Source organism: Mustela nivalis, assembly GCF_964662115.1.
Source record: "Mustela nivalis genome assembly, chromosome: 15".
Classification (NCBI taxonomy): Eukaryota; Metazoa; Chordata; class Mammalia; order Carnivora; family Mustelidae; genus Mustela; species Mustela nivalis.
Window position 1 is genome coordinate 47,325,828 of NC_139034.1, and position 12,467 is coordinate 47,338,294.

The window sequence follows — 12,467 nt, forward strand, 5'->3', positions numbered from 1 at the left end:
TCCTCCACTGCCAGAGATCTTCAGTAGCCTCTTAATTAGTCATCTGGAAGCGATTATCCATATAATTGATGAACTTGGCTTCCACTATGGGAAGAGAACCACTTTTTTCTATACTTGCTTACCTTTTTGCCTTAATGTCTTCTACAGAACTAGGTCCTATGATGTTTTGGGAACTTTTCCTGTTTTATGAAATATTCCTGACCTTTCAGTCTTGGTGTTGATGATTTTGAGTTTTTTCCATTCAGGTTTGGTTTTTGTATTTTTATCTGGATCCCCCCCCCCCTAGATTTTTCTGGATTTTTTCTTTCTGGATATTGTATTTTTATCTGGATTAACATGTATAGATTTCTTTACTGGAGGCTTTACTTCAGCTTCCTTCTCACATCATCTTCAGGAGCAGCAAGTTTTATGTTTTTCTGTGGAAACTTGCTACCACTACCAGGAACAGAACACTTTCCAGATCTACTAATGAGTTTTACATCGTTTGTCTTCTGACTCCACATCTTCTTCCAGAGCTACTAAGCTGTGTAAATACGCACAGGCCCTGAACCACATCTCAGCTATAAGACCACACATGGTGTTATTTCAAAGCCCCCAAGGGAAACTGTTGGCTATACAGACATTTTTAGAGTTGTCAGTGTGACTTTAATTGGACTGATTACATAATTCATTGCCTCTGCTTCAACAATGTGTAATTCATCCTTTGCACCAGCTCCTAATTTTCAACATTATCCACCTTAAAGTGGTAATTTTTTGTCAGCCTTTAGTTCACAACCAAAAAGATAGTTCTGGAGCCTCCAGGGACCTAATGTCTATGTGCATCAAATCTTCCACACTTCAGTGGGAGAGAGGGCAGATGGAGATAAATGACTACTGTTCCATAAACAGCCGTGCAGGATGGAATCACACCAGCACCTAATGTGAATATACTTAACACTACTGAACTGTACATTTAAAAAGGGGTAAGGTAATAAATATTATATATTCTTTGCTATAATTTTTTTAATTGACAAACAGTGAATAATCATTTATCAAAATCATGTATGTAAATTGTCAGTACTCACATGAAAGAAAATGCTCAACATCACTAATCTTTAAGAAATACAAATCGAGCCACAATGAGATACCACTTTATACTCACTAGAATGACTATTATTTAAAAAAAAAAAAGTAACAAGTTAGGTAAAGATGTAGAAAATTGGAACCTCATGCACTGTTATTAGTGGGACCGTGAAATGATGCAAATTGTGGAAAATAGTATGATGGTCCTCAAAAAAATTAAAATGTAATTGGTCATTTGATCCATCAATTTCACTTTGGGGCATATACCCCAAAATTGAAAACAGGAACTTATGCAGATATTTTTAGAACTGTAGTCATAACAGCACTATTCACAAAAGTCAAAAAGGGGAAAGGAAACAGCCGAAGTGTCCACTGAATGATGAATGAATAAACAAAATGTGGTATGTACTCTCAATGGAGTATTATTCAGACTTAAAAATAAAGGAAATTGTAACACATGGATAAACCTTGAAGACTTAAAATAAGTGAAGTAACTCAGCCACAAAAAGAAACATCATATGATTTTCCTTGTAGGGGTTCTTAGAGTGGTCAAATTCATAGATACAAAAAGTAGAATAGAAGTTACTATGGGCTAAATGGAAAGGGGAATAACAAGTTAATGCTTAAAGGATAAAGAGTTTCTATGTGGGATGATAAAAATTATTGAAAAAGATAATGGTAAAGGTCACACAACATTGTTCATGTGCTTAGTATTACTAAATTTTATACTTATAGATAGTTAAAATGGTGGATATTGTGTTATTTTACCGCAATTAAAAAATGGAAACAGGGGGTGCCTGGACAGCTCAGTTGTTTAAGCATCTGCATTTGGCTTAGATCATGATCTCAAGGTCCTGGGAGGGAGCCCCCCATCGGGATTTCTGCTCAGTGGGAAGTCTGCTTCTCCCTCTCCCTTTACCCCTCCCCCATGCTCTTGCTTTCTTTCTTGCTCTATTTTTTAAATAAAAAATTAAATCTTTGAGAAAATGGAAATGAATATGAGTTTATTATGGGAGCTTTTTATAACAGGACTATAGAAGGTATTTATACTTAAGCTAAATGGGAAACATTTTAAAAGAGAGGAAAATAATTAATAAGGAAATTTATGTGGGGAAGGAAATTGTGTAACAAAATAGTGATAAGTGTGACTTGAAATATCTGAGGAGTGTCAGAATAAAGTATGGAATCAATTCTAGAGATAATGAGAGCAGCCACATAGTTTCAATCATTGGATAGAATGTTTGCTCACAATAGTACATTTATTTGTTTGCTTGATATTGTCCTTTAGATTTGCATAAATGTTTTCTACACTATATGCTTTAGTATATTTGTATTTAGAAACCATTTCCTTCTTTCTTTTCTTCCTTCCTTCCTTCCTTCATTCTTAGTTTTGATAATATTTCTCCACTTCTCTGGCTTCAGAATCAGTAATCAGCAATCATGGCAGAGATACTTGATATTCAGAGGACAGGGTCTTTTTTTGCCCACCCTGAATCCCCCAAAATATGCAGCCAAGCTGCTTCTGGAACACTTGCTGAGCTGCTACTATGGCCAGAGGGCTTCAGGATAGGAGATGCTACTGTGCTAAAAGCTGAAATTGACTGAAATTAACTTGTTTACTATAAAAGCTTTCTTCTTGAAATTGTAAGCCTTCAATAGACTTAGGTTCTAATATAGTTACAATAGGCAGATTCAGCCATTGCAATTTTATCTCAGTAGGGAGACACATTCCTGGTGCTTCCTACTATGCCATTGTCACAGATAAGATATATACACACACAAACACACATATACACACATACATATATGTGTGTGCATATATACATATATGTATCCATATATGGCATAATGTATGCATTTTATATATGTATATAAGATGATATCTTTAAACTGTTAAATGTAATTTAGAGAGTGAGGGGAAATTTAGAGGAATATAATATAGATCTTAAAATTTCTTGAAATATTAAGTCAATCGAGTACATTCTATATGTGGAATACACATTTTCTAACAACTAGAAGAAATGAGAAAATTTGGCAATATGTTGATGAATTTAGGTCATGAAAATCCAGGATTACTCTTTATTAAATATTTGAACTTGTGTTTGTATAACCCTCTGATTATGTATTGTTCTAATCAAGTTGATAAAAGAAGAGGCACCTAACTCCACTAACAAATGGAGATCATTTTATGATGCATTTTTGTTTTTGTCCTTGGGGAGTGTGATGGTATAATTCCCCATACTGAATTTCCAACTTCCATATAAATTTCCTTATTATTGCTAGATAACTTTTATTGTTGCTTTCCCTCTTTTTTGAGTATTTATTTTATGCTAACATTTTTACTGCATATTAAATGACTATCAACACATAGGTCAGTTAAAAATGTCCATAGAGCACAGAATATGCTGCTAGAAAAATATTTTGGAGATGTGCCTAGTCACTATTTACATTGGCACTTGCAGTCTGCAGTATAATCAAAATGAGTTAATGTAATGTTGTACTAAGTAAGCAGGTGGCTTAATTTTGCAGGAATTAAGCAGTCAGTGAAATAGGGAATTTGAATTTGGTCCATAAGCACAGGAGTTGCTTTAGTTAACAATGTTGCCAAACTTGGAAAGGACAGCAGGATGTGTTTGTGTGTGTGTGTGTGTGTGTGTGTGTGTGTGCATAAATGAAAGGTAATAGAATATGAATATGAACTTGTTAGAAAATCAATATTGGAGGGGTGCCTGGGTGGCTCAGTGGGTTAAGCCTCTGTCTTCCGTTCAGGATCCTGGGATTGAGCCCTGCATTAGGCTCTCTGCTCAGCGGGGAGCCTGCTTCCCCCTTTCTCTCTGCCTGCCTTTCTGCCTACTTGTGATCTCTTTCTTCCTGTCAAAAAAAAAAAAAATCAATATTGAAAAACAGACCACATCTTGGTGACTCAAATGCTAATACTATGAAATTTATTTCTTCCAACAAATGAAACAAGGTGAAAAATTCAAAAATGTTTTAAGTATATTCATATATTTTATATATAACAGAATATATAGTAAAGGTATATCTCAACAAGTTGACTTTATTATACATTATTATATTATATTAAATTATTATATTATAAATAGTATACATTAAACTGATGCTTAAATGCATAATAAAATGTGTACTTTATATGCCTTATTTATATTTTTTCAACATCTTTATAAAATACTAACTTTTAATTTACTATGGGGAGAGTACAATGTATTTAGTCAAAGCAATGTAGTCAAAATTAAGCATCTAATAAGCTTCCAGCTAGGATTTCAAGGCAGTCTTTTTTTCTGATACCAAGGTTCTGTGCTCAAAAAGTTGCTAATTTTCCCACTTACTTAAGGAATGAGCATCAAGGGGATGGATAAAGGTTGAAGAGAGCAGTGCTTACTCCACTTTTGATCTGAAAGAATTTGCTGAAGTAACTTTTACATTTAGAAGAAAAGGAACAATATATTTCTAAGCCAGATGGGAGGGAACAATAGAAAATATTTTGAACAGAGAAATTATTATGGGCAGAGATACACAGGCTGATAATTTTTTAGGAGACATGCCACACAGTCCAAATACATTTTGTAATGTAATTTATAATCAGACTGTTAAGGGCTTTCATTGAGCTTGTAAGAAGAAAGTTGAATTGTAAGATGAAATTACAAGGGATTTAGAGAATGAAAATAGACTCCCCATTATAATTATATATATGTGTATATGTCCATAGTATATATTTGATTCGTTTACCCCACAAGATTTCAGTTACATTAGATTCAAGCAATTGCATTAATTTGGATGTTAAGTTAAGGGCCGTGTTGAGACTTTTGTTAATTCACATATATGTTTTTTCTCCTCCACATCTTTAACAATGATGAGACCCATCTATCCTATGGTTTATGGCACTATGATCCAAATTGTTCTTTTAATTCTACATCTTGAGGCACCTGGTTGGCTCAGTGGGTTAAAGCCTCTGCTTTCTGCTCGGGTCCTGGTCCAAGGGTCCTGGGATGGAGCCCCACATTGGGCTCTCTGCACAGCAGGGACCCTGTTTCCCCCTCTCTCTGTCTCTGCCTGCCTCTCTGTCTATTTGTGGTCTCTGTCTGTCAAATAAATAAATAAAATCTTTTTAAAAAAATTCTACATCTCAATCATTTTTATGATTTCTTGTGTTCTAGAAGGAACTAAAATGAAAATCCAGCAAGTTAAAAAGATGAAAGTCTTTTGAGTCAGAATTTTTTATGATTCCTGCCTAAGCCCATACTTTGAACAAGATAATTAACTCTCCAAATTACCAATTTTTAAAATCTACCAAATAATGAGGAACTTAGTTCTAATGATATTGCTTAGATCTAATGATATTGCTATAAGAAAAATTTAAGAAGGAGAACACACAGCAGTATGTGATCAAGGATTATTAGTGGGTTTTTTTTTTTGTTTTTTTTTTTAAGGATTATTAGTTTCGGTCTTTTCACCATGTCTACTCCAGCTCATTACTTTGAACTAGGATCAATAGTCATTGACTTTGGTCTAGAACATACACTACATGTAGCAGCTTAATTTGGGTTTGATATAGATAGTCAAGGCCAAATATGAGGTTTTGTTAGATCAAGATCACGAACAGAGCTTGAATTATTATTTTAAGCCTCCCCCATCATTGGTAATATAGTTAATGGGGTTTCAGAAGGCATAGTGATCATTAACGTACAGTTTGATAGTAATATCAAAATGTTTCAGTTGTATTCTCAATTTTCAGTTCCATTCAGATTCTCCAAAACCAGTCTTTGAAAAAGAATAGGGCTTTAGCTTCTCAAACTATACTGAATACTGAAATCATGTAGAGAACTTCTAAAACAGATGACAAGGTAATCGCCCATATCAAGTCTGTAAATCTGCAGATAAAAGCAAAAAATAAATATCAATATATTTTTAAAGATTTTATTTATTTATTTGAGAGAGTGAGAGCACACAAGTGAGGGCAGGACCAGAAGAAGCAGACTGCTTATAGGGAGCCTGACACAAGGCTAGATCCCAGGACCCTGAGATCATGAATTGAGCTGAAGGCAGATGATTAACTCACTAAGCCACCCAGGAGCCCCTCAGTATTTTAGAGACCCCTCTCTCTCTCTTCCGCCTGGTGATTCTACTGTACAGCAAAGTTTAAGAATCACTGGCCTTGGATTATGTTCTCTTTCAATTTGAGGTTCAAACTAAAATTTTTATATGTAGCCTGAAAACCAAATTAAATTAAATTTAGTCAAGTAATAAAATAAATAAAAATAATTTAGTTATATACTTTTAATTATCAGCTGGTGATAAAGATTATAAATTATCTTCAAATATTTGCAAGTATGATTTTTCATTGTCTACTGTGTGAAATGACATAAAACTGCATTTCTGTAGTTATAAACACAAGTTTTTAGCTTTCAGGGTTTGGATTCAAAAGAGGATGAGTCACAAGTGGCAGAAATACAATGTTGGGCAGTCTATCTAAATGCAGATATCTAAGGATTCTCTCCCTGTCAGTTTTCTTATTGAAAATGCAGTGTTGGAGGAGGAGTCAAGATAGCGGAGAAGTAGCAGGCTGAGACTACTTCAGCTAGCCAGAGATCAGCTAGATAGCTTATCTAAAGATTGCAAACACCTGAAAATCCATCGGCAGACCGAAGAGAAGAAGAACAGCAATTCTGGAAACAGAAAAACAACCACTTTCTGAAAGGTAGGACCGGCAGAGAAGTGAATCCAAAGCCATGGGAAGATAGACCCCGGGGGGAGGGGCTGGCTCCCAGCAAGCGGCGGAGCAACGGCGCACAAAATCAGGACTTTTAAAAGTCTGTTCCACTGAGGGACATCGCTCCAGAGGCTACCTGGGGCAAAGCCCACACGGGGTCAGCGTGGCCTCAAGTCCCACAGGGTCACAGAAGGATCGGGGGTGTCTGAGTGTCACAGAGCTTGCCGGTATTGGAACGGGAAAGCCGGCTACAGAGACAGAGCTGACAGTAAGATCGCAGCTCGGGGTGACCTTGAACCGGTCGCAGGATCAGTGAGCTCAGAGCGCGGCCAGAGGTCAGGCAGACGGGAGAAAATGGGCGCTGTTCACTGAGGGCGCACTGAGGAGTGCGGCCCTGGGCTCTCGGCTCCTACGGGCGGGAGACCAGGAGGCCGCCATTTGTATTCCCGTCCTCCAGAACTCTACGGAAAGCGCCCAGGGAACAAAAGCTCCTGAAAGCAAACCCGAGCGGATTACTCACCCCGGCCCCGGGTAAGGGCGGTGAAATTCCGCCTGGGGTAAAGACACTTGAGAATCACTACAACAGGCCCCTCCCCCAGAAGATCAACAAGAAATCCAGCCTAGACCAAGTTCACCTACCAAGGAGTGCGGTTTCAATACCAAGGAGATCAGCAGAATTCCAGAGGAGGAGAAAGCCAAGCTCGGAACTCATAGCTTTTTCCCTGTGATTTTTCTTAGTCTTGCAGTTAATTTTATTTTTTTCTTTTTCATTTTTTGTTTTTTTTTCTCACCTTCGGGTAAAATTTTTTTTTTTAACTGTTACCTTTTTTTTTTTTCAACGATTTTTTACTAGTTTATCTAATATATATATTTTTTCTTTTTTATATTTTCTTAGGTGTTTTCTTTTTTTAATTCTTTTATTTTCTTTTTTTTTCTTTTTTCTTTTCTTTTTTTTTTTTTTTCTTTCTTCCTTTTTGAAGATCTTTTTATCCCCTTTCTCCCCCCTCATGATTTTGGATCTCTTCTAATTTGGTTAAAACATATTTTCCAGGGCTTGTTGCCACCCTTTTAGTATTTTACTTGCCCCTTCATATACTCTTATCTGGACAAAATGACAAGACGGAAAAATTCAACACAAAAAAAAGAACAAGAGGCAGTGCCAAAGACTAGGGACCTAATCAATACAGACATTGGTAATATGTCAAATCTAGAGTTCAGAATGACAATTCTCAAGGTTCTAGCGGGGCTCTAAAAAGGCATGGAAGATATTAGAGAAACCCTCTCGAGAGATATAAAAGCCCTTTCTGGAGAAATAAAAGAACTAAAATCTAACCAAGTTGAAATCAAAAAAGCTATTAATGAGGTGCAATCAAAAATGGAGGCTCTCACTGCTAGGATAAATGAGGCAGAAGAAAGAATCAGTGATATAGAAGACCAAATGACAGAGAATAAAGAAGCTGAGCAAAAGAGGGACAAACAGCTACTGGGCCATGAGGGGAGAATTCGAGAGATAAGTGACACCATAAGACGAAACAACATTAGAATAATTGGGATTCCAGAAGAAGAAGAAAGAGAGAGGGGAGCAGAAGGTATACTGGAGAGAATTATGGGGAAAATTTCCCCAATATGGCAAAGGGAACGAGCATCAAAATTCAGGAGGTTCAGAGAACGCCCCTCAAAATCAATAAGAATAGGCCCACACCCTGTCACCTAATAGTAAAATTTACAAGTCTCAGTGACAAAGAGAAAATCCTGAAAGCAGCCCGGGAAAAGAAGTCTGTAACATACAATGGTAAAAATATTAGATTGGCAGCTGACTTCTCCACAGAGACCTGGCAGGCCAGAAAGATCTGGCATGATATTTTCAGAGCACTAAACAAGAAAAACATGCAGCCAAGAATACTATATCCAGCTAGGCTATCATTGAAAATAGAAGGAGAGATTAAAAGCTTCCAGGACAAACAAAAACTGAAAGAATTTGCAAACACCAAACCAGCTCTACAGGAAATATTGAAAGGGGTCCTCTAAGCAAAGAGAGAGCCTACAAGTTGTAGATCAGAAAGGAACAGAGACCATATACAGTAACAGTCACCTTACAGGCAATACAATGGCACTAAATTCATATCTCTCAATAGTTACCCTGAATGTGAATGGGCTAAATGCCCCTGTCAAAAGACACAGGGTATCAGAATGGATAAAAAAACAAAACCCATCTATATGTTTCCTCCAAGAAACTCATTTTAAGCCCGAAGACACCTCCAGATTTAAAGTGAGGGGGTGGAAAAGAATTTACCATGCTAATGGACATCAGAAGAAAGCAGGAGTGGCAATCCTTATATCAGATCAATTCGATTTTAAGCCAAAGACTATAATAAGAGATGAGGAAGGACACTATATCATACTCAAAGGGTCTGTCCAACAAGAAGATTTAACAATTTTAAATATCTATGCCCCCAATGTGGGAGCAGCCAACTATATAAACCAATTAATACAAAATCAAAGAAACACATCAACAATAATACAATAATAGTAGGGGACTTTAACACCCCCCTCACTGAAATGGACAGATCATCCAAGCAAAAGATCAGCAAGGAAATAAAGGCCTTAAACAACACAGTGGACCAGATGGACATCACTGATATATTCAGAATATTTCATCCCCAAGCAACAGAATACACATTCTTCTCTAGTGCACATGGAACATTCTCCAGAATACATCACATTCTCGGTCCTAAATCAGGACTCAACCGGCATCAAAAGATTGGAATCATTCCCTGCATATTTTCAGACCACAATGCTCTAAAGCTAGAACTCAACCACAAAAGGAAGTTTGGAAAGAACCCAAATACATGGAGACTAAACAGCATCCTTCTAAAGAATGAATGGGTCAACAGGGAAATTAAAGAAGAATTGAAAAAAATCATGGAAACAAATGATAATGAAATACAATGGTTCAAAATCTGTGGGACACAACAAAGGAATCCTGAGAGGAAAATATATAGTGGTACAAGACTTTCTCAAGAAACAAGAAAGGTCTCAGGTACACAACCTAACCCTACACCTACAGGAGCTGGAGAAAGAACAAGAAAGAAACCCTAAGCCCAGCAGGAGAAGAGAAATCATAAAGATCAGAGCAGAAATCAATGAAATAGAAACCAAAAAAAAAAACAATAGAACAAATCAATGAAACTAGGAGCTGATTCCTTGAAAGAATTAATAAAATTGATAACCCCCTGGCCAGACTTATCAAAAAGAAAAGAGAAAGGACCCAAATAAATAAAATCATGAATGAAAGAGGAGAGATCACAACCAACACCAAAGAAATACAAACTATTATAAGAACATACTATGAGCAACTCTACACCAATAAATTTGACAATCTGGAAGAAATGGATGCATTCCTAGAAACATATAAACTACCACAACTGAACCAGGAAGAAATAGAAAGCCTGAACAGACCCATAACCAATAAGGAGATTGAAACAGTCATTAAAAATCTCCAAACAAACAAAAGCCCAGGGCCAGACGGTTTCCCGGGGGAATTCTACCAAACATTTAAAGAAGAACTAATTCTTATTCTCCTGAAACTGTTCCAAAAAATTGAAATGGAAGGAAAACTTCCAAACTCATTTTATGAGGCCAGCATCACCTTGATCCCAAAACCAGAAAAGGATCCCATCAAAAAAGAGAGCTATAGTCCAATATCCTTGATGATCACAGATGCGAAAATACTCAACAAAATACTAGCCAATAGGATTCAACAGTACATTAAAAGGATTATTCACCACGACCAAGTGGGATTTATACCAGGGCTGCAAGGTTGGTTCAACATCTGCAAGTCAATCAATGTGATACCACACATTAATAAAAGAAAGAACAAGAACCATATGATACTCTCAATAGATGCTAGAAAAGCATTTGACAAAGTACAGCATCCCTTCCTGATCAAAACTCTTCAAAGTGTAGGGATAGAGGGCACATACCTCAATATCATCAAAGCCATCTATGAAAATCCCACCACAAATATCATTCTCAATGGAGAAAAACTGAAAGCTTTTCCACTAAGGTCAGGAACATGGCAGGGATGTCCATTATCATCACTGCTATTCAACATAGACCTAGAATTCCTAGCCTCAGCAATCAGACAACAAAAGGAAATTAAAGGCATCCAAATCGGCAAAGAAGAAGTCAAATTATCACTCTTCGCAGATGATATGATACTATATGTGGAAAACCCAAAAGACTCCACTCCAAAACTGCTAGAACTTATACAGGAATTCAGTAAAGTGTCAGGATATAAAATCAATGCACAGAAATCAGTTGCATTTCTCTACACCAACAGCAAGACAGAAGAAAGAGAAATTAAGGAGTCAATCCCATTTACAATTGCATCCAAAACCATAAGATACCTAGGAATAAACCTAACCAAAGAGACACAGAATCTATACTCAGAAAACTATAAAGTACTCATGAAAGAAATTGAGGAAGACACAAAGAAATGGAAAAATGTTCCATGCTCCTGGATTGGAAGAATAAATATTGTGAAAATGTCTATGCTACCTAAAGCAATCTACACATTTAATGCAATTCCTATCAAACTATCATCCATCTTTTTCAAAGAAATGGAACAAATAATTCTAAAATTTATATGGAACCAGAAAAGACCTCGAATAGCCAAAGGGATATTAAAAAAGAAAGCCAACGTTGGTGGCATCACAATTCCGGACTTCAAGCTCTATTCCAAAGCTGTCATCATCAAGACAGCATGGTACTGGCACAGAAACAGACACATAGATCAATGGAGCAGAATAAAGAGCCCAGAAATAGACCCTCAACTCTATGGTCAACTAATCTTCGACAAAGCAGGAAAGAATGTCCAATGGAAAAAAGACAGCCTCTTCAATAAATAGTGCTGGGAAAATTGGACAGCCACATGCAGAAAAATGAAATTGGACCATTTCCTTGCACCACACACAAAAATAGACTCAAAATGGATGAAGGACCTCAATGTGCGAAAGGAATCCTTCAAAATCCTTGAGGAGAACATAGGCAGCAACCTCTTCGACCTCAGCCGCAGCAACATTTTCCTAGGAACAACGCCAAAGGCAAGGGAAGCAAGGGAAAAAATGAACTATTGGGATTTCATCAAGATCAAAAGCTTTTGCACAGCAAAGGAAACAGTTAACAAAATCAAAAGACAACTGACAGAATGGGAGAAGATATTTGCAAACGACATATCAGATAAAGGACTAGTGTCCACAATCTATAAAGAACTTAGCAAACTCAACACCCAAAGAACAAATAATCCAATCAAGAAATGGGCAGAGGACATGAGCAGACATTTCTGCAAAGAAGACATCCAGATGGCCAACAGACACATGAAAAAGTGCTCCATATCATTCAGCATCAGGGAAATACAAATCAAAACCACAATGCGATATCACCTCACACCAGTCAGAATGGCTAAAATCAACAAGTCAGGAAATGACAGATGCTGGCGAGGATGTGGAGAAAGGGGAACCCTCCTACACTGTTGATGGGAATGCAAGCTGGTACAGCCACTCTGGAAAACAGCATGAAGTTTCCTCAAAATGTTGAAAATAGAACTGCCCTATGACCCAGCAATTGCACTATTGGGTATTTACCCTAAAGATACAAACGTAGTGATCCAAAGGGG

At 36.9% G+C, this 12,467-nt stretch overlaps 1 pseudogene across 1 annotated transcript in view; it reads right to left on the minus strand.

Annotated features, from left to right (window-relative positions):
- Positions 1-282: 282 nt before the first annotated feature.
- The window catches only part of LOC309849196 (nucleophosmin-like), a 56,501-nt pseudogene continuing 44,316 nt past the window's right edge, over positions 283-12,467 (minus strand). Inside the window, exons 2-3 of the transcript in view lie at positions 5,888-5,951; positions 283-812 (exon numbers count right to left, since the gene is read on the minus strand). The product of the transcript in view is annotated as a nucleophosmin-like (transcript). The remainder of the gene's footprint in view (positions 813-5,887; positions 5,952-12,467) is intronic.